This window comes from Copidosoma floridanum, unplaced genomic scaffold (assembly GCF_036245765.1).
Source record: "Copidosoma floridanum isolate Cflo_tuat_1 unplaced genomic scaffold, Cflo_Japanese_pri ptg000005l, whole genome shotgun sequence".
Taxonomy (NCBI): Eukaryota; Metazoa; Arthropoda; class Insecta; order Hymenoptera; family Encyrtidae; genus Copidosoma; species Copidosoma floridanum.
This window is the reverse complement of record NW_028321882.1, coordinates 4,355,836-4,382,960: the sequence shown is the minus strand read 5'-3', so window position 1 is coordinate 4,382,960 and position 27,125 is coordinate 4,355,836. Positions and strand designations below refer to the sequence as shown.

General features: G+C 27.2%; 1 protein-coding gene and 1 pseudogene across 1 annotated transcript in view; both read right to left on the bottom strand.

The window, feature by feature from the left end:
• Window positions 1–27,125, bottom strand: part of LOC149375650 (cuticlin-3) — a 705,303-nt gene that overhangs the window by 352,116 nt on the left and 326,062 nt on the right. The gene's annotated exons all lie outside the window — the stretch shown is intronic.
• LOC149375651 (uncharacterized) lies at window positions 4,613–5,551 on the bottom strand (annotated as a pseudogene).

The window sequence follows — 27,125 nt, the reverse complement described above, 5'->3', positions numbered from 1 at the left end:
ATTGGTGAAATAGAAACCTACCTCCCCACGATTTTATTCAGTCTATATCTTGAAATATTTTGTCAGGCATGCCATTCACCTACCCATGTTGCCATCTCTGTTGCCAAAGTTCCTAGGTATCAATGTTGCCAAAGTTCTTAGTCCTTTCCTATGCGTTTTTTCTTGACGTCATTATTTTCTAGATCTAAATTCCTGGAATCCGTCTATTGCTGTTTCTTTATAAAACTATTGAAGGGGATCACACCTGCTATTACCATTATCGGAGCCTCTAAGACTACGCAACTTCAGCAGGTGCAGTCTATTTTTAAGGCTCCTGTTCCTTGAACTTAGGTTATTATTGTTTTCTTGTTTTCAAAGTTTATTGTATCTTCTTATATCTCAGCTTTATATAAAATAATAGACTGGGCAGTAGAAATAACAAGCCTACGTTTTGAAGCTCTTGGATCTCTAATGATGGGTATGATTTAGCTTTTGGGTTATAGTTTTGCCACCATTTTATCCACTACTTGCCTCAGATGATTTAAGAACATGAGCTTTCTATTTAGTGTCATCCTTAAACAGTTGACAGCATCCTTCGTCATTATTTTCTCTCTTCATACGTGAAGGGAAACGATGGTATCTATATCTTTTCTCGTCATTAGTACATCTCTGCTTTGCTTGTTATGACTTTTAGCCCGTGGTTCTTTATCTATTGGACAACTCTCTGCATTAACTGCTTGAGTCGTATCCAAACAGATTTTTTTGTACGTTTGACAATTACTACAGCAGCATCGTCCTTATATCTAACCAGAACCGTCCCCTCTGGCATTTCCTGGAAAGGCAGTTTATCGTTTGCCACATTCTGGGGATCGGATCCAAGGATAGATCCCTAGAATGCCCTGCAGTCATTTTCATCTTTGTTTAGCCATTTGTTGTTGTATAAGTCACAAAGAGTTGGAAGAATTCTTTTCATCCAGAGTCACTAAACGTAGTATTAAAAGCCTCTGGTATCGTACAATTCTTCTGTTATTAACTCTATCGCTTTTATAGTAGACCTATTTTTTTAAACTGAGCTACTTTTTGAATAAATCTTTCCCGTTTCATGTGACCTGTAGAAGACAAGCATTAAGCAGCTTTTCGTATAACTTTCCGGGCACATCGTGTATGCATAATGGCCTGAGGAATAACGGGGACTTATTTTTCTCACTGTCTTTGTCTGCTGCTAGCTTTAGTTCTTTTCAAGAGGGACATCTTTTTTGAGCTTAAAACCTTCTAGATCATTAAGTTCTAAATATTTATTTTTAATAGGTGACAGTCCTCTCAGTCTCCCCATTACTATCTGGTATCCTTTTTACCAGGAGTCATTATTTACTTTCTTGCACAGAATCTGCCAGCACTACTTTTTCTGTTTCTACTAGCAGCATGCATTGTCTTTTTTGTAAGCTGGTACTCTGTGTAACTTTGTCTGGCGTCTAATCTATTTCTGGCCTTTTGATGGAGACGTCTATGAGTAACATTTGGACCGCAATCTCTTTAGTTTCCCGCGATCTTAAATACTCTCAGTATTTCCACGTACGTTTTTTCTTCTGCTACTTTTACCAGCATAGTCTTGTTTCTCTTCTTTTTCTTTTTTTGTTTTTTTTGTCGCTTCCTGACTTTTTTTTCTTGCAGTTGGGGTGCTACTTACCAGCTCTACTTTTTTTAATGTCACTTTTTTTTACTGTATTCAAATAGCTAATTTCTTTCGTTTACGACTTTTTTTTATAGTTCATCCTCGTTGTCATCATTGTCATTCTTAGTTTTCTTTATTGCGCTCTGATCTTTAAAAGCACTATTGTTCTAACTTTTTTTTTTAGGAGTCTAACTAGTAAAACAGGCTGACAAAGATGTTTGTATGGCTAAAATATCCTCTGTAGTCTTCTAGCAGGGACATTTCAGGTATTTTTAAAGTCCACTGATTTTTTGGAGGTGAAATCTGCCGTCCTTAATGTCCTAACAAACATGGGGCTGTCTTTATACTGCTTTTTTGAATGCACGATGAAAATAGGTACAAGTCTCTTTCCTGCGTGGGACTCGCAGTAAGACTATAAATGCTTATTTCTCGCAAAGGTGTTCTTCACAATGATGATTAAATACCCACTAAGCAAGCAAGACCTATCTTCTGGGATACTTGCGTGTGTGGCGTTGGCATGTGTATCTGTAGTGGTGTGGACGGGAGACTAGTGCCCCTTGTCTCCACCGATGTGAATGCATGGGCTGGCTCTGCTTATGCTCCTTGTTCTTCGCTTTCTGCTGCCGCCGTAGGTAGCACTCCATTGCTTGATGCGGGCCAACAAAAACTAGCACCCGTCATGAATAGGAGTAAGCAGCGGTTAAAACCTTCTTCTCAGATACATGCACCACACTCTCACTAAACAAACTAAGGGATACTTACGAATTGTTTCAAGTTGCGCATGGTGGGTCCTTTCCTAAACTTGCGTTGGAGGCCTGGCGGTGGGTAAAGCCGGACGATGAGGCCCAGGTAAGTCTGGATAACCACATCTGATAAGGCTGTACGCCCCATAAACAAAAAAGTACTAATCTAGGCTTACTACCACTGAGGAGGCTATATGGCGGCACCTTAGTGCCTTACGCCAGCCCGTTATTGTTGGGTTGTCTGCGCGGTCGTGGGACTGTACACCTGCCGCTTGTCTCGCTGGGATAACCGTTGTGTACCAACATATACATACATTACACACGAACACGATTCTTAGACTTATTACTCAACGCCAGGGCAGTCTCCGTGGGTAAGACTGAGGGAGAGTGGCAACTCCTGGCCAGCTTGAGCAAGTAGCGGTCCTCTCTGGTAACAGATAGGGCCACTGCCCTGGTTTTAACCCTTTCAAAATACTTACGTCTAGAAAAAAGGGTTGTGCTGGCTGTTGCGGGTCAGTACGGCACTCAAAAAGATGCAAAAATAAAAAACGTCAATGCAAAATAGGGACTGCTTAATGTTCCATGGCCCTTTCTAACAGACAAAGGACGAAGAGGAAGCACGTCGAGCATAGGCACTAACGACACCGAGGACAGCAACGTATTAATATTTAGCCACCAGACCCAGGAGAAGCTTGCCTCTTCATAAGAAAGTGGTGCTTAGCACAGAGTAAAGAGACAGCAAGTGGCTGATAAAGTCTAATCAGCAACGAAAGATATTACAGAGACGCTGCAATTAATCAACGATAAGTACGGCAATACAGCAAACGCTGTTAGGTATGGGCTCAAAGCCGCGCTTGAACACCATCAAGAGATATAGGTGCTGAGAAAGGCATTTTTCATGAAGAAAAAATGTACGTAAACAGTTAGAAGTTGTCATTCGAATCCCTGCAGTCGAGGAAACAAAGGTAAGATGATTTCTGACGGCATGTACAGAAAAGAACCCTGAAAACTCTCTTAACATATACATGCATGTATATGTATGTGTATATTATTAATTATAGTTAACTTATTATTATTTAATTAAATAATTAAAGTATAAAAAATATATATGTATAAAATTCAAGAGTCCTATATATTATAAATATTTAATATTTAATATTTTTTTTTTTACGAATAGAAATAACATCATTATTAAGTTTAATTCTTAAAATATCTATGTATAATAATAAATTTGTTTTTAGTAAATAAATATTTTCTTATCAATAGATTTATATTTATAGATATACAGGGTGACCCGTTTTAATCTATGGACCCGAAGTTCTTCTAAACTACGAGGTCTACAAAAAAATAGTTTAGATAAAAGTTGGGCAGAACAGAGGGAACCATTTGATGGTACCATTTGTTTTGACCTTAAAGTCAGTTTTGAAGGTCATTTCAAGGTCAAGATGGTTTTTTCGAATGGTAACCCCTATTTTTTAGTGCGGATTTAAAAAGAGCGGGAAATTCATCATCAACTTTGTCTTAAGTGAAAATTGACCTTGAAAAGTTAAAAATGAAGGTCAAATGTCTAAAAAAACGATTCGACGTAATTTTTCAAAAATGACGTGGTTTTCTGGGTAACACTACAGTTCATAATGCTTGAGAAAGATCAATAAATTGTAAAAGTACAAGTAACTTTAATTATCTTGACCTTGAGATAAATTGTGAAGGTTATTTTAAGGTCGTAAGGCATTTTTGTATTTATAAATCCTGCTTTTGACTGCAATCCTTGTTTTTTGAGATTAGGTCCTAAAGAATGTTATTACTCTTACATGTTCATGATAAACCTAACCTTTAAAAGGTCACATTAAGGTCAATTTACGAAGTCAATCAGCAAGTTTTCAATTGCTGATTCTTAATAATAGGCGGTAGCATTTTTTAATGGGGAAATAGCGAAACAAAAGTACTTTTATCTTACTTTTAGCGTTACCCGGAAACAACGACATGGACGTAGTAAGTTCTGTATCCTTTGAGGTGCTAAATTATCGTGAGTCCCCTTGCCTCTCACGTCGGGGTGCTTAATTATCGTGAGTCCCCTAGCCTCTCACGTGGGGGTACTTGATTATCGTGAGTCCCCTAGCCTCTCACGTCAGGATGCTTGATTATCGTGAGTCCCCTAGCCTCGCACGTCAGGGTGCTTGATTATCGTGAGTCCCCTTGCCACTCACAATAGCTGCATTTAGCCACGGATAAATTGTTCGAAATTTTGTTCGTTGGCTTGAAGACACATGCGCACACGTCTTCCAAAACTGTCCACAGTCCTGAGCAATGTTTCTCGAGGAATGGCTTCGCAAGCTGTATGGATCTGGTCCATCATATCCTCTCGCGTTGTTGGCCGTTGTAAAAGAACAACATTTTTCACGTACTCCAACAAAAAAAAGTCGGGTGACGTGACATCTGGTGAACAAGCAGGCCATTCAATTGAGCCTCCTCGTCCTATCCACCTGCCTTGATAACGGTTGTTTAAAAACTCTCGTACAATCAGTGCAAAATGAGGTGGAGCACCATCTTGTTGAAGCCACATTCTTTGCCGTGTTGCCAAGTCAAAATTTTCCAACAGACCAGGTAAGTGCTCCCTTACCAATGCTTAGTAGCTAAACCTGTTAACATTTTGATCAAAAAAGTAGGGTCCAATCAAATACCCATTTACAATTTCACACCAGAGCATGAGGCTCCACCGATTTTGGTGGTCTACAGCTCTGTACCAGTAAGGATCTTTGTACGACCAATAGTGACAGTTATGTCTGTTCAGTTGCCCGTCGCTGTAAAAATTAGCTTCATCCGAGAAAAGAACATAGCGAAAGAAATGGGGATCATTTTGAATGACTCGCAAAGCCCATTGGCAGAAATTAATTCGAGCTACAACATGACGAGGTTGTGAGGCTTGCGTTAGAGTAATATGGTAAGCATGATAATTTAAAAATCGCAAGATTCTTGAAACGGTACTTTGCGGTATACCCGTTTCTCTTTCAATCTGTCGAGTACTAATGTGCGGATCTAAATGGACAGCTGCAAGAATTGTTAACGTTCGCACATCATTATCTTCATAATCATGATGTCGGTGTTGGCGAACAAGATGCCCTTCGCGAGCTCTTTCTGTTAGGGTTCTTATTGTCATATCAGTAGGGTGTATTCTATCTGGAAATCGTACAGCATAAAGTCTTGATGCAGTGGCGTAATTGTTGCGTCATTCCCCTAAAACTAATATCATATCAACAATTTCTGTTGGTGGATAATCAGCCATATTGAAAAATTTGTTTCGGGTACACGAAATGTGAATAGTAATTTAGATTTACATAAGAAGTCAAATAATACAAAAAAAATCAATGTCTAACATAAAAGCTCGATAGTTTTCATTTATAAAAGCAAAAGTAGTCTAAAGCAATGTAGTCAAGAAATGATAGTACCGATAAATTGCCCAAACAAATTTTTAGGAAGATAATCACAAAGTAAACTGAAATAAGTTCCTCAAGCTCATGCTAAGGAAAATTACATTATCCGTAAAAAACAATTGTATTGATAAGCTACGATTTTGTCTTTGATTGTTTATTTAATGTTACATTAATAATCAACAGCATAAATCTAACTGTGGTGAACTTAGAACGAGCGGCGAACTAGAAATTCAAGCAATTTTCGACTGTATGCGATTTAAAGAAAGTTAAAACAAAAATTAACTAAACCAGCTAATGTTGGCGAAAAATGTTTAAATTATCTATGTAGTTTTTAATGTAATTGTAAGAATATGGGATTACCAATACATAAAAAAAATTAATAATAATTTACTAGTTTTTTTCAATCAGACTATTTCAAACAAAACAAAATTCTAGCAATGAAAACATAATAAAATATGTTTTTAGAAAAAAGACTTCTGACTTTTTAAGATGAAGGTAATAACGACTTGGAGGGTCTGACTCAGGCATTTAAACGTACTTACAATTGTGTTTCAATGTGTCGCTGAGATATAAAATTTCAAGTACGACCAATTTTCATAGGAAGATAAAAATAAATGCAGGCATCAAACTAATTGTTAGTTTAATTGTAAAAATTATTCCATTAATAAATACAAAATCTAATATTAGGACAAAATCGTAGCTTATCGATACAATTGTTTTTTACGGATAATGTAATTTTCCTTAGCATGAGCTTGAGGAACTTATTTCAGTTTACTTTGTGATTATCTTCCTAAAAATTTGTTTGGGCAATTTATCGGTACTATTATTTCTCGACTACTTTGCTTTGGACTATTCTTGCTTTTATAAATGAAAACTATCGAGCTTTTATGTTAGACATTAATTTTTTTTGTATTATTTTACTTCTTATGTAAATCTAAATTACTATTCACATTTCGTGTACCCAAAACAAATTTTTTAATATGGCTGATTATCCACCAACAGAAATTATTGATATGATATTAGTTTTAGGGGAATGTCGCAACAATTACGCCGCTGCATCAAGACTTTATGCTGTACGATTTCCAGATAGAAGAAACCCTACTGATATGACAATAAGAACCCTAACAGAAAGAGCTCGCGAAGGGCATCTTGTTCGCCAACACCGACATCATGATTATAAAGATAATGTGGTGCGAACATTAACAATTCTTGCAGCTGTCCATTTAGATCCGCACATTAGTACTCGACAGATTGAAAGAGAAACGGGTATACCGCAAAGTACCGTTTCAAGAATCTTGCGATTTTTAAATTATCATGCTTACCATATTACTCTAACGCAAGCCTTACAACCTCGTCATGTTGTAGCTCGAATTAATTTCTGCCAATGGGCTTTGCGAGTCATTCAAAATGATCCCCATTTCTTTCGCTATGTTCTTTTCTCGGATGAAGCTAATTTTTACAGCGACGGGCAACTGGACAGACATAACTGTCACTATTGGTCGTACAAAGATCCTTACTGGTACAGAGCTGTAGACCACCAAAATCGGTGGAGCCTCATGCTCTGGTGCGGAATTGTAAATGGGTATTTGATTGAACCCTTCTTTTTTGATCAAAATGTTAACAGGTTTAGCTACTTAGCATTGGTACGAGAGCACTTACCTGGTCTGTTGGAAAATTTTACTTGGCAACACGGCAAAGAATGTGGCTTCAACAAGATGGTGCTCCAGCTCATTTTGCACTGATTGTACGGGAGTTTTTAAACAACCGTTATCAGGGCAGGTGGATAGGATAAGGAGGCCCAATTGAATGGCCTGCTTGTTCACCAGATGTCACGTCACCCGACTTTTTTTTGTTGGAGTACGTGAAAAATGTTGTTTTTTTACAACGGCCAACAACGCGAGAGGATATGATGGACCAGATCCATACAGCTTGCGAAGCCATTCCTCGAGAAACATTGCTCAGGACTGTGGACAGTTTTGGAAGACGTGTGCGCATGTGTCTTCAAGCCAACAAACAAAATTTCGAACAATTTATCCGTGGCTAAATGCAGCTATTGTGAGTGGCAAGGGGACTCACGATAATCAAGCACCCCGACGTGAGAGGCTAGGAAACTCACGATAATCAAGCATCCTGACGTGAGAGGCTAGGGGACTCACGATAATCTAGCACCTCAAAGGATACAGAACTTACTACGTGCATGTCGTTGTTTCCGGGTAACGCTAAAAATAAGATAAAAGTACTTTTATTTTGCTATTTCCGCATTAAAAAATGCCACCGCCTATTATTAAGAATCAGCAATTGAATACTTGCTGATTGACTTCTTAAATTGACCTTAATGTGACATTTTAAAGGTTAGGTTTATCATAAACATGTAAGAGTAATATCATTCTTTAGGACCTAATCTCAAAAAACAAGGATTGCAGTCAAAACCAGGATTTATGAATACAAAAATGCTTTACGACCTTGAAATAACCTTCACAATTTATCTCAAGGTCAAGATAAGTAATATAATTTGTACTTTTACAATTTATTGATCTTTCTCAAGCATTATGAACTGTAGTGTAACCCAGAAAACCACGTCATTTTTTGAAAAATTACGTCGAATCGTTTTTTTAGACATTTGACCTTCATTTTCAACTTTTCAAGGTCAATTTTCACTTAAGACAAAGTTAATGTTAAATTTCCTGCTCTCTCCAAATCCGCACTCAAAAATAGGGGTTATCATTTGAAAAAACCATCTTGACCTAGAAATGACCTTCAAAACTGACTTTAAGGTCAAAACTAATGGTACCATCAAATGGCCCCCTCTGTCCTGCCCAACCTTCATCTGAACTATTTTTTTGTAGACCTCGTAGTTTAGAAGAAATTTGGGTCCATAGATTAAAACGTGGTATCCTGTATATATATATATATATATATATATATATTTATACTATTGAACGTAGAAACATAAAATCAAATTTAAACAACAAATATTTTAATAGTAAATCTATTTAAATTTGTTAAAACAACTTAAATTTACTTTCTAAAATTGAATTTTATTCAATAAATTAATTTTATATCATTATCATAGAAAAAATAATATTTAATGTAATTTATTAATATATAAAATTTATATAAAAAATTTTATTATTTTAATTTACAAATATAATTAAAAATTTATATTATCAACTATTAAATAAACTTAATCAATAAATTATTAATTTAAGTTACAAAGTATGTCGTCAATGTATCCGTATAAAATATTCCCAGGTAGCCAACGCAGGGGCAGGGTCTTATTAGTAAATATTTATTAAACAAAGAAATTGTTGAATGTATACTGAAAAAAATTAATTATCCCTCTTACAAGTTATGTCGTCAATGTATCTGTATAAAATGTTCCCAGGTAGTCAACGCCAGGGCAGGATCTTATCTGGAAATATTTATTTGACGAAGAAGTTGTAAAATTTATACTGCAAAAAATTAATTATTCCTATCACAAGGTATGTCGTCAATGTATACATATAAAATTTTCCCATGTAGTCAACGTCGGGGCAGGGTCTTATCTGAAAATTTCTATTTAACAAAGAAATTGAAAAATGTATATCGCAAAAAATTTATTATTCCTTTTACAAGGTATCTCGTCAAAGTATCTTAATAAAATACTCCCAGGTAGCCAACGTCGGTGCAGGATCTTATTTAGAAATATTTATTTAACGAAAAAACTGTAAAATGTATACTGCAAGAAATTAATTATTCCTCTTACAAGGTATGTCGTCAACGTATCCGTATGAAATATTCCCAGGTAGTCAACATCGGGGCAGGGTTTAATCGGTAAAGATTTATCAAACAAAGAAATTGTATAATGTATACTGCAAAAAATTGATTATTACTCTTACAAGGTATGTCGTCAATGTATCCGTATAAAATATTCCCAGGTCGTCAACGCCGGGACAGGATCTTATTTGAAAATATTTATCTAACGAAGAAATTTCAAAATTTATACTGCAAAAAATCGATGATTTCTCTTACAAAGTATGTTGTCAATAAAAACAAAATTTATTATTTTATAATTATAATGAAAAATATATTTAATTATTTTACTAATATAATTTATAATCTTATTCATAGAATTTACATTTAGAAAATATTTATAAACTGTGGAGGTTTTAAGTCTAGTTGAACTTAAAATTTTTAATAATTTTATAAATAAAAATTTATATTGATATGGATAAAAATGTGAAATTTAAGTTTATAATATTAACAATTTTTAAAATAATTTGTTCAAAGTTTAAATTTATTAAGTACGAATATATTAAGAAAATTAATAGATAATTTGTCTATAAAATAATAAATTAAGTAAAGATGTAATTGTTTTAAATAATAATAAATAAATTAATCGTTCATCAAAATGACTCTTTATAAATAACAATTTCTGTATAAATTTTAAAAAAGGAAAAAAGATTGCTAATAACAAAATTATCAATAATAAAAAAATTAATATGAAATTGGAAAATTTTGTTTTTTCTCATAAAAGTAATGTTTAGATTAAAAACATAGAAATACATGTTTATTCTTTAAGTAACAAAATTAAAATATAAACGAAATTATATAAATTTTGTCGTCTACAAATATTAATATTAAAATTTTAAATACTTGATTTATTGAAGAAAAAAATATAGTAATTTTAGGAAAATATCTTTTAATGCTTATTAGAGGAATTAAAATTGAAGTAATTATAATTTTCGAATAATAATATTTTTAAATATTAATAAATCAAATTATTAAAGGAATTAATTTTTTAAAATAAAGAATTTAAATTAAAAAGAATTTCATTTAAATATTTGTTTATCATAATATATCATATGTCAATAGAAGGAAAGCCCATTTCAATTACTATCCTTATTTTGAAAAGTAACAATACTTCTTTATTATAAAAATTTTAGTTAATTATAAATAATTATAAAAATAGAAAAACAAATAATAAAATAATTAAATTAAAGAATAATTCGTTTAAATTTTAATATTTATTTGTTTAAATATATAAATGTATAAAATGAAACATGATAAATTTAATTCCATTACTATACACGTAAAAAAAAATAATTAAAAATAAAAATTAAAAAATTAGAAAAAAAAAATTATAGAAATGAAAAAATAATCATTTCTAAAAATTTTTGTAAAAAGCCTTAATAAAGAATAATTATGATAGAATAACATATTTAATTATCAAATGATTAATTTTATCCTTGATTAAAACCAAAACAGGGGTGAATTATTGTTAATAATTTTATTGAAATTTAATTATTGAAATTTAACTTCCAATTAATAATCTAGCTATTAAAAGCATATGAATTGTAAATCATAAGAAAAATTTTGTTTCACTATTATTGTATATAAAGTTGTTAACAGATTAGAATTTCAGAAATTTAAGAAAATAATTTGTTTTATTTTATATATTGATAAAGATGTTAAGAAATTTAAATTGATTATATGAATATTCAATTAGATGTATCTTCGAACCTGAATTATTAAAAAAAAAATTCATTTACATTTGCGATTAAATATTTTAAATAAATTATCAGATAATTTTATAATGTATAAGATTTATTAAAATTTTAAGTCGAAATTAAAATCTTATTTATTAGATTAATTTATTCATTAAAATCAAAATAAAGCTTCTTTTATTTATTCTATGTACAATCCTAAAATTAAAATAAAAAAAATAAAATTAACTTTTAAAATTAAATAGTAATAGTTTAAAAAATTTGTAAATAAAAATGGTAAAACAATTGCAATTATAATATTAAAAATTAAAATTAAACAATAGAAATTAGATAAATTTGTAAAGAAAAAAGTAGTCAATTATTAAAAATTAAGTCAAATCCGCACTTAAATTTTGATATGTTTTTACGTTCTTTAAGTATTTTTCTGATGAAACAAAATTTAATCTTATTATTTATATACTTATGAAAATGTTTTAAAGTAAGAATAGAATCATTTATATTATTATATCTATTAATCATTTAAATTTTTTATTGGAAATTAAATATCCCTAATTATACCGTGTTATTTAGTTTGGTGAGATCAAAAATAAACTAAAATATTCAGAAACAATCAAACTACATCAACAAAATGTCAATATCATGCAGCAGCTTTGAATCCAAAGTGACTAATTCTTGAAAAATTTTTTACATTTACCCGAAAAAAATTAATTCATAAAAAAATTTGCCTAACTTATACATAAAATTAATGAAATTCTGTGTATAAAAAAAAATTGATCTATCAACTGAATCATTAACAGTAAAATAAGCAGATATGAATTCTTTTAATTGAAATGAAGAAAAATTATTTCTAATGAAATAGTAAATATTCTTTATATTCTTTGTTTAAAATTTATACTAATTAATGAATGATGACATTATGTAATAGAAATTCTTGAATATAAAGAAATTATTGTATTTAATAAAGAATTTTCGTAAGGACTAAATATTAAAATATATTTAGGGGGTCAATTTTCTTTAATTTCAATTCTTGGAGATAAAAATATATGAAAATAACATCGAAAAATTCTCATAAAAAAGAAAATTTCAAAAAGAATACAGAAAATTATTCCGTATTTTAATCCTCTTAATACTTTAAATGCGTGATACCCTTGATATATTCTTTCTCGAATTACATCTCGTATAATAAATGAAATAATAATAGATAAAATTAAGCTTAAAAAAATTAATTTATATTCTATAAAATAAAATCAATAAACATACCCAATTGATGAATTAAAAATTAAAAATAATATTTAAATAGGTCAAGGCCTTAAGGTCACTAAATAGAAAGGTTAAAATAATATTTTTTTTATAATTTGACTCTCTTTTATACAGAACTCTTAACACTAAAAATACATAAGCTTGAATTATTGAAACACTTACTTCTAGAACAATTAATAATGTTTTTCTTATTAATATAATAATTAATAATATTATTCCTAATGGAGAACCAGTCAAAGAAATCGAAGTTAGTTATATGTGGCCAGCAATTATATTGGCTGATAATGGAACTTTTAATGTTCCAAATCGAATAATATTTCTTAAAGATTCTACAATTACTATAAAAGGTATTAAAATGTTTGGAGTTCCTTGAGGAACTAGGTAAATTAATGTTTGATGAGTATTTTTAATTCATCCAAATAATATGAAAGATAATAATAGTCCTAATAATAATGATATTCTTATCACTATATGTCTTGATCTAGTAAAAAAATAAGAAAATATCGCTAAAAAATCAGTAAATGAAATTGTTATAAATAATTTAATTAAAATTAATAAATTTATAAAATTAAATTCATTTTTCAATAGTATTTTAAATTTAATATTTAAAATTTTTAAAATGTTATTAAAAATTCAATTTATTCGAGACGGAATAAGCCAATAAATTATTAGAATAAGTAAAAGAACATAAATTATGTTTATTTAATTTATCAAATAAATTACAGATAAAAAGGGGTCAAAAATTTAAAATAAATTATCTATCATTTGTTAAGGAAAAAAAAGTTTAAGGTCATCTTTATTATTATGATTAATAGCATTAAAATTACTAATTTAAAAAATAATAATTGTTATAATTATAAATGAAATTGAATAATATAAATTTAATGATAGTCTTATTATTGGTATTATTCAAGGAATTAAAAATTATGTAATTAATTAATTATTTAAATTTGACAAATTTTGACGTTGTAAATAAACCAAATTTTTGTTGATTTGGTATCATAATTTGAAAGAAATGATTTTTTTAATTATAAATGGTAAATATTACTTTAAATAAAATATTAATTCTAATTTATTTAATTTATGGAATTTTAAAATGTATTTAATTTTAACACAATAGGTTCAAACCTATGATTAACACCACTAATTTTTAAACATTGCCTAAAAATAATCCTAGATGATTTAAATCTATTCTAATTTGATTTAATCGTCCTGGAATTGTATCATTTTTTATTCCTTATTTTAGAACAGTAAATTAATAGATAACATCTATTGATTTAATTGTAAATCGTAAATTTAAGTTAATTGGAACACCTCATAATCGAAAATTAAAATTTTTAATGTCAAAAATTATAAAAAAATCAAACATTAAATCTTTAAAATCTGAGTATTTATATGATCAATATCATTGATGTCCCAAAATTTTAATTTATATATATGGATTAAAAATTTGATTTCTTAAGTAAAAAATTTTCTAAGATAGAATGGCCAAAAAAATTAAAAAAAAATTGTAACAACAGTTTGAATAATTTCATTTAAATGACCTTAAAATATATACTTATTCAAAAATTTATTTATCATTATAAAAATTAATATAAACATAAAAAAAATTATAATTATTATAATAATAATTATCTCATGATCATGAAATGTAAATCAATTTTCTATAATTTAAAAATTAGCATCTTGAAATATTATATTTGCTTATGAAGAAATTAATGAAAAAATTAGTAATAATTTTTTTTACTTCTAAAAATAAAATAATATATATTGATGAATCTTAAATTTATTGCACTTTTTTGCCATATTATAAGTTTAGGTTAATAAAATAGAAATTTTCAGATTTCATAAAAAAAGAGATCCAGAAGGATGAGAAAATATTCAATCAATCAACTTATTAGAAATTTTTATAAATAAAACTTAACGTTTTCTTATAAATCTTTCTAAGATACTATAAAAAAATATTAATGTTCGTAGTATTAAAATTATTGATCCAATTGAAGAAATTATATTTCAACATACATAAGAATGTTGGTAATCCCTATTTCGCCGTGGCACCCCTTTTAGCCATAAAAAATGTTGAGGAAAGAAAGTTATATTTACTCCTACAAATATTTAAAAAAACTAAATTGTTAATATTATTTTATTTATTGAAATTCCAAATATTAATGGATATCAATAAAAAAATCTTCCAAAAAAGCAAATACAGCTCCTATTGATAATACATAATGAAAATGAGCCACTACATAATAGGTATCACGTAAAACAATATCAATAGAAGAATTGAAAAGAATAATTTCTGTTTAACCCCCTAAAGTAAATAAAAAAACAGTTTCTAATAATCATAAATTTGTAATATTTAATTAAAGTTTTATTCCATTCAGTGATGCTAATCATCTAAAAAATTTCAATTCCAGTAGGAATAGCAATAATTATCGTAGCAGAAGTAAAGTATGCTTGTGTATCTACATTCATTTCAATTGTGAACATATGGTGGGCTTAAACAATAAATCCTAATAATCCAATGAAAATTATAGCATAAATTATTCCTATAATTCTCAAAACTTTTTTTTTTATTCTTTCATTACAAATTATGTGAGAAATTAAACAAACCCCTGGGAGAATGATTATATAAACTTTTGGGAGGCCAAAAAATCAAAATAAATGTTGATATTATATGGGGTACTCACCTCTTACTGGGTCAAAAAATAAAGTATTGAAATTACGATCAAATAATAATACAGTAATTGCTCCTGCTAAGACAGGAAGAGATTATAAAAGTAAAATTGCTGTTGATAGTATTGCTCAAGCAATTAACGGTAATATCTGTGATTTAAAAATTTTTATACTTAAAATTGTTGTAATAAAGTTAATAGACCCTTTAATTAAAGAAGCCCTTGCAATATGTAGAGAAAAAATTAATAAATCTACTAATGGGCTTATATGAGATAAGTTAGAAAATAAAGAAGGGTAAACAGTCCAAGCTGTTCCTGTTCCAGATCCAATAAATAACCTAGAAATAAGAAAAATAATGATAGGAGGTAATAATCAAAATCTTATGTTATTTATCTAAGACAAAGCCATATTAGGAATTCCTAAAATTATAGAAATTATATAATTTCCAAGCCACCTATTATTACAGGTATAACGAAAAAAAAAAAAAAAATTATATTAAAAGCATGAGCTGTAACTAAATAATTATAAATTTGATTATTCTTGATCAAAGACCCAAGATTTCCTGAATCTTATTAAACAAAAATTCTTAGTCTTAATCCTACAATCCCAGATCATATTATAAATATAAACGATAACATTCCAATTTTTCTATAAGTAGAAAATTATTGTTCTTATTGATACATATAGTTTGAAGTTTTGAAACATTGTATTAAATTTCAAAATTTAATTTATTTTTATAAATATTTTAATGTATAAATATTTTTTTAATATTCTTATTATTATATTTTAAGATAAACTGTTTTAATAAAAATCATCATTGTTAATAAAATAAATAATTTAATTATAATAACATTTATTATTTAACTATTTAAATAAATGTAAAGATTTATTAATTTAAAAATTTTGATAGTTAAATTTTAAAAAATAAAATTAATTATACCTTTATTAATTGAAAAAATAAAATTTTTTATATTATTTTAATAAAAAAAAAAATAAAAACAAATTCAAATAATATATAAAATAAAATTCTCTCAAAAATTTTATAATAAAATTATTTAAAACGTGTCTTTATTAAAATAAATAAAATCTTAAAATGATTTAAATTTAACAAAAATAAAATTCTAATTTTTTCAAATTTTAATGAAAAAATTCTTTTAATATGTAGGAAAGTTATTATGAAAAAATATTTCTCCGAAGTAATTGAATTGATTATTAAAATTACTATCTAAAAATTGACAACTTTTCTATCATTACAATAACAGTAATTTAAGAAATTTATTTTCTTATTTATTAGATAATAAGCTAATTAAATAGAATACATCACTGTCATCATAGTTCTAACAATTAATATGACATATAAAAATGATAATAAATATTCATAAAAACTTTTTCTAAAATTTAATTTTTAGAATAAAACCTAGAAAAGGAATATATCCTACATAAAGATAAATAATAAATTATTAATAGTATTATAGTTATAGGTATCAAATTGATCAAATTTGCCATAAAACGAGTATCCTAATAATAATTTATTAAATGAATAATAATTCACGATCATGAATTTTTATCCCATAAACTACATTAATCCTAATTAAGATAACACGGAATAAGCAATAATTGTTTTCTTATTATACCTATCATTTTCTGATAACTTAGCTATTAGTACAGTTATTATTCCAGTAATAATAATATAAAATAATATTTTATTTTTATATAATAAATTATAAAATCAAATTAAAATATGAATTCCTGCTGTCACTAAAGGTGATAAATAAACTAAAGATGATACCGGAGTAAGGGCTGCTATTGCAGCTGGAAGTCAAGACGAAAAAGGAAAGTGAGCTTTTTTAGTAAAGGCCCTGGTTATTCCTAAAATAAATAATATTTTATTATTAAAATTTAAATTTATGGAATTTCAAGACCTGTAAATTACCATTATTCTAATAGACAACATCACTATAATGTCACCAATTCAATTTATTTAAATTGTTGACATTCCAGAATTATAAAAATAAAAATTTTAATAATAAATCACTAAACAATAAAAAACCAATCCCAATCTATCTCACCCTAAAATTGAAAAAATTAGTTGGTTTAATAATTATACAAAGTATGGAAATAAAAAAAAAATGCTAAATACAAAAATCAAATATTATACAAGTCATGATTTATATATTCACAACAATAAAAGATAATTATTTAAGGAGTTAAAAATACAGTAAGCAAAAAAATAAAGCAATTCACTTCATATTAAAAAATATAATTATTAATAAAGAAATTATAATTATTAAATTTTATTTAATTAACAAATTAAATTTTATGGATTTAAATACATGACCAACAAGAAATATTATTAATCTTATTATTAAAAAATAAATTTTATTTAAATAATGTAAAATAATATATTTAAAACGAATTTTCCAAGTTTAATTCCACAAATCAATATTTTTAAATAAATTATTTAAATAAAAAAAAAAAATAAGTTATTAAAATCAATTTATTTAAAGGTAAAAAAGAAAAATTAATCCTAAATATTTAATTACATTGTTAGAATTAAATTTTATTAATTTATTATTTCATATTCCGTGGAAACAATATGAAAATAAATAAATATTATAACATGCACTTAAAAATATACTTATAATTAAAATTAACGGAATCATTTTTCTTTATCTTAAAATAATTATAACAATTATAATTTCTCTGAATAAATTCAAAGAGATTAGGAAAGCTATATTATTTATACATAGTAAAAACAAAATATAAATTAATTGCTATAAAATAAATTATTTCTTTATTTGATATTATATTTTGTCTTTTAAATCGTAGATAAAAATAATTGACTAAAACAAATATTCTTGATAAACGTAATTCATCAGCAGTTATTATTAGTAGCCCTCCATAGTACTCTTAAATTTTTAAAGAAAACAATCCAAATAATATTATTCTCATGTGCACAACAGATGAGTGAGCAACAATTATTTTTATACCATAATGTCGAAGACATAAGAATCTTAAAAATATTTTTCTCAAAAAACTTACATAAAATTATAATTAAATGATTAAAAATTTAAAAATTTTTATTAATTATTATAATTATTTAATACAACCCACAACTTCCTAATTCAAATATATTTCCTGCTAAAGTTATTGAACCCATTACAGAAGCTTCTTCATAAGCTTTAGGTAATCAATTATAAAATAAAAATATAGGTAGTTAAACTTAAAATGCTTTAAGTACTAAACAACAAAAAATAACTATTTAAGATTAATTTAGTAAAATGATTTCTGAAAATATAAAAATCTCATTAAATTAAATATCAAAAAAAAAAAAAAAATAATGAAATTAATAAGGAGTAAAAAATATTGTACAAAATGATATATATATAGATGCCTTGAATCATTCAGGTTGGTATCCTCATCCTTTAATCAATAAAAAAGTAGAAATAAGACTTACTTTAAATATAAAATGAAATATAAATAAATCAATTATAATAAATTTTATCAATAAAACTGATATTGCAATAATTAATAAAAATAAATGACCTAATAGATAAAATTTTTTTTCTTACTATGATTAGGAATATAAATTAAAATAAAGTTAGTATAATTGTTATAAATCTTATTTTATTAATTATAAAATGAAGATAAATTATTATTAAATAATCACTATAGTCAAATAATAAAATATTAATAAAAAAAGACTTCAGAATTGGAAATCTTAAAAATAAATGTACACCAATATAAAAAAATTATAAGTTAAAATTAACGTAATTAAATAAGTTAAAAATTTTATCATTAATTTATTATTTATAATTTTAATCTATCGTTTCCCTTATTTTAAATTGATAATATTAGTAAAAATAACCCTTAGACTCTTTTGCAAACATCAAAAATTACATGAAATACTATTAAATTTTACAAATTTTTTTGTATAAACCATTGATATTTCAAACATTTATACTTCGTATATTAAAAATTCTTATCTTATTAAATTGAATATAAAATTTTTGTATACACAAGAATATAAAAATAATAAAATAACAAACATAAGAATATATTTATAATAATTCGAAAAAATATTTAAAAAGAAATTCAATTAATCATTAATCTTAAAAATTAAGATTTGAAGATTTAACTATGTTCAAATAATTAATAATTTAAATGAAATATTAATTTTTTAAATCAAATTTATAGATTTCAACTTCATTAAAAAAAATAGTAATAAAATTTTCAATAATTATATTTCTAATAAACTTGTTTTTATTACCTTCAATTACATAAATTATTTATTCTCTGCCTTCTTAATAAAAAATATTCCATCCTATAATATAAGGAACAATTTTTCTATTTAATAACACGAAATGTTTAATAAATTTATCCATCTTTAATGGAAATAATTGATAATTGTATATAAGATTTTTAATTATTGTTGGAGAATTATCAATTTTTCTTTACAATGCACAAGATTTAATTAAAATATTATTACTTCAGTGAAAAAAATTTTCTAACAAAATTTAATTTTTAAATTATTGATTATATTTTAATTGTTTATTTTTATATCAATAATTATCTATGAATTTTCAATTTGACATTATAATTTTAATAAATTTTTCAGGATATTTATATTAAATTAATTAAATTTAATTGATATAAATTCAATACTATATATATATACAATATAAATTGAAACTTATTTATTTCTATTTTTTATATTTTGATTGTTTTAAGAATAATTGTAAAATTAATATTTTTAATAAACTTAGTTTACGAAAAATAAATTAATAAAAAAATTGATTTCAAAATCAAATAAATTACTAAGAGTTATTTATTCAATAATTGCAGTTTTACTTACTCCCTTAAATATTTTTATTATATGAAATTTGAGTTCATCAATAGAAATTTGTTTAGTTATTAAAATAATTACAGGATTATTTTTTTATATTACTGTCCAAACATTGATTTAGCTTTTAATAGAATTATTTAAATAATACAAGATATAAATTATTGGTGATTTTTTTGACGATGCCATATAAATGGGGCCTAAATATTTTTTTTTTGTTCATTTATTTATATTAGACGTAGGATTTTTTCTGATTTATTTTCTTTTTATTGAACTTGAAATTCAGGAATTTTAATTTTTTTAAATACTATAATAACTACTTTTTTAGGTTCTGTTTCACCTTAAGGTCAAACATCTTTTTGAGGGGCAAAAGTAATTACAAACTTACTTTCAGCTGTCCCTTATATTGGTAATTCTTGAGTCTTATGATTATGGGGTGGGTTTTCAACTAATAATGCTACATCAAATTAATCGAATTCACCTATTTCACTTTATTATACCATTTGTAGTTCTAGCTTAAGTAATCTTTTATTTATTATTTTTGCATGAAATTGGTTCTTTTAATCCTTTAGGGTTGAATAGAAATTTTTTTTTAAATTCCTTCTAACCCTTATTTTTCAGTTAAAGATTTTATTTAAGTTAAATACATTAAATTATTATATCGGAATCGAGAAAATGTCCCTCGAATTCAAATTACTCAAAATAAAATTATTAAATATATTAAATAAAACTTTATTCTAAATGAATTTTCTTCTATAAATGAAAATATAAATAAAATTATTACAAATATAATCATCTCATATGCTGCAATAAAAATTAATGCAAATCTTCCTCTTATATATTTAATATTAAATTCTGATACAAATTCTGATTCTCCTTAAGAAAGATCAAAAAGTGTTAGATTTATCTCTGCTTATAATCTAACAAAAAAAATTATTATTAATGGAAAGTTAAAAAAAAAATTAAAAGTATTTTTGTCAATTTATTAAATTTAATACCAAAATTATTTCCCTGAATATTAAAATTAATTAAATTATTGAAATTATTCTTACTTTCTAAAAAACAATTTGAGTAATTCTTCGTAATTCCCGTAAAAACATTATTATTTATTTAATTTAATTAGTCCTTTAATAAGTATGTATTTATCTTATTTAAAGTCTGGTCATGATCTCATTGACTGTTGTTTTATTTATAAAATTGCACGCGACCTCGTTAACTGCCCCAATCTTACAAGTTTCTTTGTTGCAAGATCAATTCCATATAATTTGAGACACTATGCGCTGGTCGTTGAGCGTACCTATGTTAACAATTTTTTGTTTTTCACACCTACTGCAAGACTGAGAAGAGTATGGAACTATATCGCGTCATTAGATTGTGACCTCAATGTGTTTGATAATGTTTACCGGCTTAAGTCTGTGATGTGTCGTGCCTTGCTTGCCTAGCCATCAGCAGCAAGACACGGTACATCTAATATTTATTAACAATTATTCTTAAGGGCCATTAGGAGAGGTGGATAGCTGGCATTCAAACACATACAATTAAGGAAAACACATCTATTTATATATGAAGATAATGTGTTTATTCTGACAATGACTATGCATGACGTACAAAAGAATGTCAACGTCCAGCCATCCGATAAGACCTATCAACTAAAAACTCGGCCCTGTGGATCCAGCAGTTGCTGTTTGGCACAGTGCTTTCGCGGCAGGGACAGGATGAAGGGACACAGGCCTACCGTTAACACTTCTATGGCGAGGTACACCGCAACTTGACCACGGGTACTGGGAGATCCGTCTGGCAGGCGTCAGCACTCGGATGGCACGAGTCCCAGCAGAAGCCGCGTGTATACGCCTGCAATCGGTTGGGTCAGCAACAGGTAGCCATGGCTGCGTCTCCTGTTGTCGCCTGATACGGAGCTAGCCTCACTTGCTTATTCAAAACGCAACCGACGTATATAAAAGTACGACTCTACGGCGAGCAGACAAGAGTGAGAAAGTCTCTCCTCCCGGCCTGCTAATCCGTGCTGCCTTGGCACCTCAGCCACTTACACAGGTGTGTGTTTTTTTGTTACACACACACACATACACCAGGTGTTACCCACAGTCGGGAATCGGTTATGTTGCCCATAGTAGGGATGGATACCTATGTATGGGTTTGGGATAAGGTAGGGGTAGTGCGCACTTTATTGCCTCTCCTCCTGTCTGCTATCACAAAACCGGTATTCTGACTGTGACAGTGACTCGTCACGTCAAAAGTCATGTATTGCCCCACTTTTTCTCAAATTCATGTAGCGGCCCATAGCTGTGATTATTGCGTTGTATTGATTTTTAATTTTTTAATTTTTCATTTTCTCTATTTGAAATTGCGTTTTATGGTGCCTTGTTGACAGTGTGTATATGTTGACTGTTTTGTGCGACCTATTCGTTTGCGATACCTGAGCACTGTCCATCAGTGCACTTATTATAATATTGATCTCTTGCCTTAACTTGACTTTATTATTTAAGATATACAATCACATGTAATGAGACTTTGATTCTGTAAATTTTTAAATAAATGCATAAATACATTTTTATTTTTAAAACGAATTAATTATCAAAAAAATAAAGTCCTTTCGTACAAATATTTTTCAAATTTATAAAGATAAAATCCAATCTGCCTCACACCAATTTAAACTTAAATCATGTAAGATTTTAAAAGTTGAACAGACTTTGTTTCATAATTTCTTCATTATTAATTTATCCTAATTCAACATCAAGGTCGCAATATTTTCTGATAATATAAACTTATAAAAAAAATAACGCTCTTATCCCTAAGGTAATTGATTTTAATTATTATAAATAAATTTTTTAATATAATTTATTTACAATAAATGAATGAAAAATTTATTTCAATTTTTTTGTATCCTTAATATAATATATTCAATTCATAAAAATTTTCAAATAATTACTCATAGATTAATAATATTAATTTTTATGAGGTTTTTTTGTCTTTTATAAATATTTCAAGATTTTTTACTTAAATACAAAATTTAATTGTTTAATTTTATAAAGGTTTTATTTCATTTGATCTTTCATTCCAGACCTCATTGGAAAGACAAACAATTACGCTTCCTTTAAACAAAAATTAAGTTATTTAGAAAATTTTCATAAAGCAGAAATTATTTACTCTTATTAATTTGATAAACCATGGTTTTATTGAACAGATAACTAATAATTATTTCTGAATTCATTAAATTAATTTTTAAAATTTTTAAATTTTACTATTTAATTTTCACTAATTTAATTATTATCAATTTAATTTAATTGTTAAATTAAATAATTTTATGAATAATGAAATATTATTTAAATAGTTTCAATTTTATAGATTGATTATTAAAAATTATGAAAAAATCAGAATTTTTTATGTTTATTAAATAATTAATCTATTTTTTTAATTATTAAAATAATTTCTAAGCTTATCTCTATAATTTTTTTTTAAAAATATATTTAAATTTTTTAATGAATTCAAATATCAATGTCAAACTCAATAAACTTTAACTACAGAATAACAAGATATCAATAATTGTAGATAATATTTAATTTCAGAAAAAATATTTAAAATATTAATTTTCAATAATTTTTATATTTATCTTATTCAATTATTTTTAGTCAAATAAGATTAATTGATTAATGTTATTCAACCCTGAGAGAAAACCTAAAAAATAACAAAGTCACAATTTGTTAAAATAAATATATTTTCTTTCTCAGTACCTAAATTATAAGATTATTTATGAAAAAAAAAATTATTCATATACTTATTATTTGAAAAAAAGTAAATATTATTATCTGACAAATTTATTAAATGTATTATTTTATAACAATATATTATAATGATTTTCATTAGCCAAATAAAACTTATAAATTAAGTTATATTTTTATTCCTAAATTTATATTCTGGTATATTTACATTGATATGACGTATTCTAAATAATTTTTAAAAGTGACCGGCAATTTGTACATATTTTAAACTAAATTTAAAAAAAAAATTTTTTTACTTTAAAATCCAATTTCAAAATAATAATTTCATAAATTTGGATATATTTAATTTATTGTATTTTATTTATACTCTTATATATAATTACATATTGATTTTTAATTTTATCTCATGAATATTTTTATAATGATTTAAAAAAAAAAATTTTTATTACAAACATACATTAATTTAATGATGGAAGTTTGTTAAAATTGTAGAGTATTTAATTTAATAAGAAAATCTTTAAATAATTTAAACTACCGTCATAATTTAAAATTTTTATTGTTTTAAAATTAATGACTTATTAAATTGCTTAAAAAAAATTGTAAAGTATCCAATCCTACTTTTTTAAATATTTTTATGATTATTTTTAATTGATTTTATGAAAATAATTTTTATTTAAAATTTAAAATTTGACTTTAAATTTTTTATTTGAATTATTTATGTTAATCAATGTTCATATATTTATTTATTCAAATTTATTTACTTATATGCTTTGTTTAACAGCAAATGCTGGCACAAAGTTATGTCATATTAATTTGATATCTAATAATTAATTTATTTATGGTTATTAATTTTATATATTGAATTTATAACAACGACTTAAATTATTATATATTATTGAAATTTATATATTTAAATTATATAAACAAATGTTTAACAAAATTAAAATTAAAAAAAATTAATTTTCATAATTTTTTTTTTAAGTAAAAAAAATTTTTAAATCAACTGAAATTTTTTAAGAAAAAAAAATATATTTATCTGTTGAGGTCCTGTCCCAACGTTGACTACCTAGAAAAATTTTATACTGATACATTACGACATACCTTGTAAGAGGAATTATCAATTTTTTGCAGTATACATTTTACAATTTCTTCGTTAAATAACTATTTCCAGATAAGATCCTGCCCCGACGTTGACCACCTGGGAATATTTTATACGGATACATTGACGACATACCTTGTGAGAGAAATAATCAATTTTTTGCAATATACATTTCACAATTTCTTCGTTAAATAAATACTTTCAAATAAGACCCTGCCCCGACGTTAACTACCTGGAAGTATTGTATACGGATTCATTGACAACATACCTTGTAAGAGGTATAATCAATTTTTTGCGGTATACATTTTTCAATTTTTTCGTTAAATAAATATTTCCAGATAAGATCCTGCCCCGACGTGGACTGTCTAGGAATATTTTATACAGATACATTGACGACATACCATGTAACTAAAAAAAATAATTTATTAATTTAGTGAATTTAGTAATTTATATTATTTATTAATAATTCTATTTGTTAATAAAAATACTTAAATTTCTTATTAAAATTTTACATATTAATAAATTAAATTAAATATTATTAATTTTATTATTATTATATAATATTAATTTATTAATTTATAATTAAATTTTGAAAATAAAATTGTAGTATATATATATATATATATATATAGGAAATAGAACGAAGTAAAAAAAACAGGAGACCATTGGACAGCTCTGAGAAACATCAGAAAATCTTGCCTTTAAAGAAAAAGAAAACAGGCAGTGGCAACCAAGAGGAAATTCTTCTGAATAAAAAACGAAGCCAGAAGAAAAAACTGGATGTGACAACAACAGTTGTAGTAAAGATGGCCGAAGGGCAGACCTTCGCAAAGGTGCTGAGGACGATGAAGGCGAATTTTGATCCTGATAAGGCTAATGTGGCATTTCAAAGTGTTTTCACTACAAAAAAAGGAGATATACTTATTAAGGCCAAAGGTGTAGAGAATGCTACTGCATTCTCACAGAAAATTGAAAAGTCGGTAGCCGGACAGGGTACTGTCAAAAGGAGCAACAAAAAAGTGACATTAGAGGTCCCATACCTAAATGCTATTGTAGAGGAAGATGAGGTCAAAGAGGTTTTTGCTAAGACTTTTTGACTTAAGAGCCAGGAGCCAGAAGTAGCTCTCTTAAATCCAAAAAAGCGCTAGAAGAGGCCAGGGGTAAGGCCCAAGTAGGATGAAAATAAGGCAAAAAGGCCTTGAGTTGAAAGGCAGGCTCGTGTGGACCCACGCTGCACTGGGTACTTTTTACCTATCAGCAAGGGAAAGCATCAAGCTTATAGTAGTGCTTGCTAGGCTAGTGGCCTACTTTGAAGCGCTGGGAAGGAGCTGGTCCTCAGGGACCCCGAGTCTTTTTAAGGACTCGAGAGCATCAGCACCTCTAGCAATTAGTGGTGAGTTAGCTCGTTAATTCTGTGAGATATGATGGTCTCCCTGGTGGCTCCACCCTGAAGTAATGCTGGGAGGGTTTTAGTGGGTATGGGTGGTCTAATAAAAAAAATGCACCGAGTCCTATACTACCGCATTCCCTGCGGTGTGCCTCAATGCATTTCCCCTCCCTCCATAAAAAAAAAAAAAAAAATCTTCTTGGATACCTGGCTCAGAAGCACCTTTCGCATTAATACTTTGAGCCAGGGTCATGAAGTATTGAACATTATTATAGCCTTTCATTAGAGTGTTGTTACTATCGTGATGTTGCCTTCTGTTTATTTCGTCCGGTCGTCTGCTGTTTTGTGGACACGTCGATTTTCGGTACTTCTTCTTGCTGATGGCTCGGGTAAGTCAGTGCAGCTTGGGTATGCAATGGTCATTTAGCTTATTCCATGCTCTTAAGCTCTTTTCGAATCTTGTAGGCACCTTAATTTTGGCTCTTATTAGTGCCTTTCTAAATTCTGGGCAGCTACCACTACCTGCTTCGTGTTTGGCATCTTCTGTTCTGCAAGTGAAACATTGAGCCTTCTGCTTGCAATCTCTGTTTCGGTGATTGCAGCTACCACATTAACAGCATAGCTTTGATTAGTTCTCCTTGTAGCAGTTTTGGGCTATGTGTCCATACCCTAAATATGGGTAGCATCTGAGGGCTTCAACCTGTCACCTTACTTAGCAGCTTGTGAAGCCTATTGACATCCTCTTCGTTTCTTCTATACATCTGGCATTAGTCACTTCAGTACTCACCAAATCTTACTTCTACTCTCTTTCA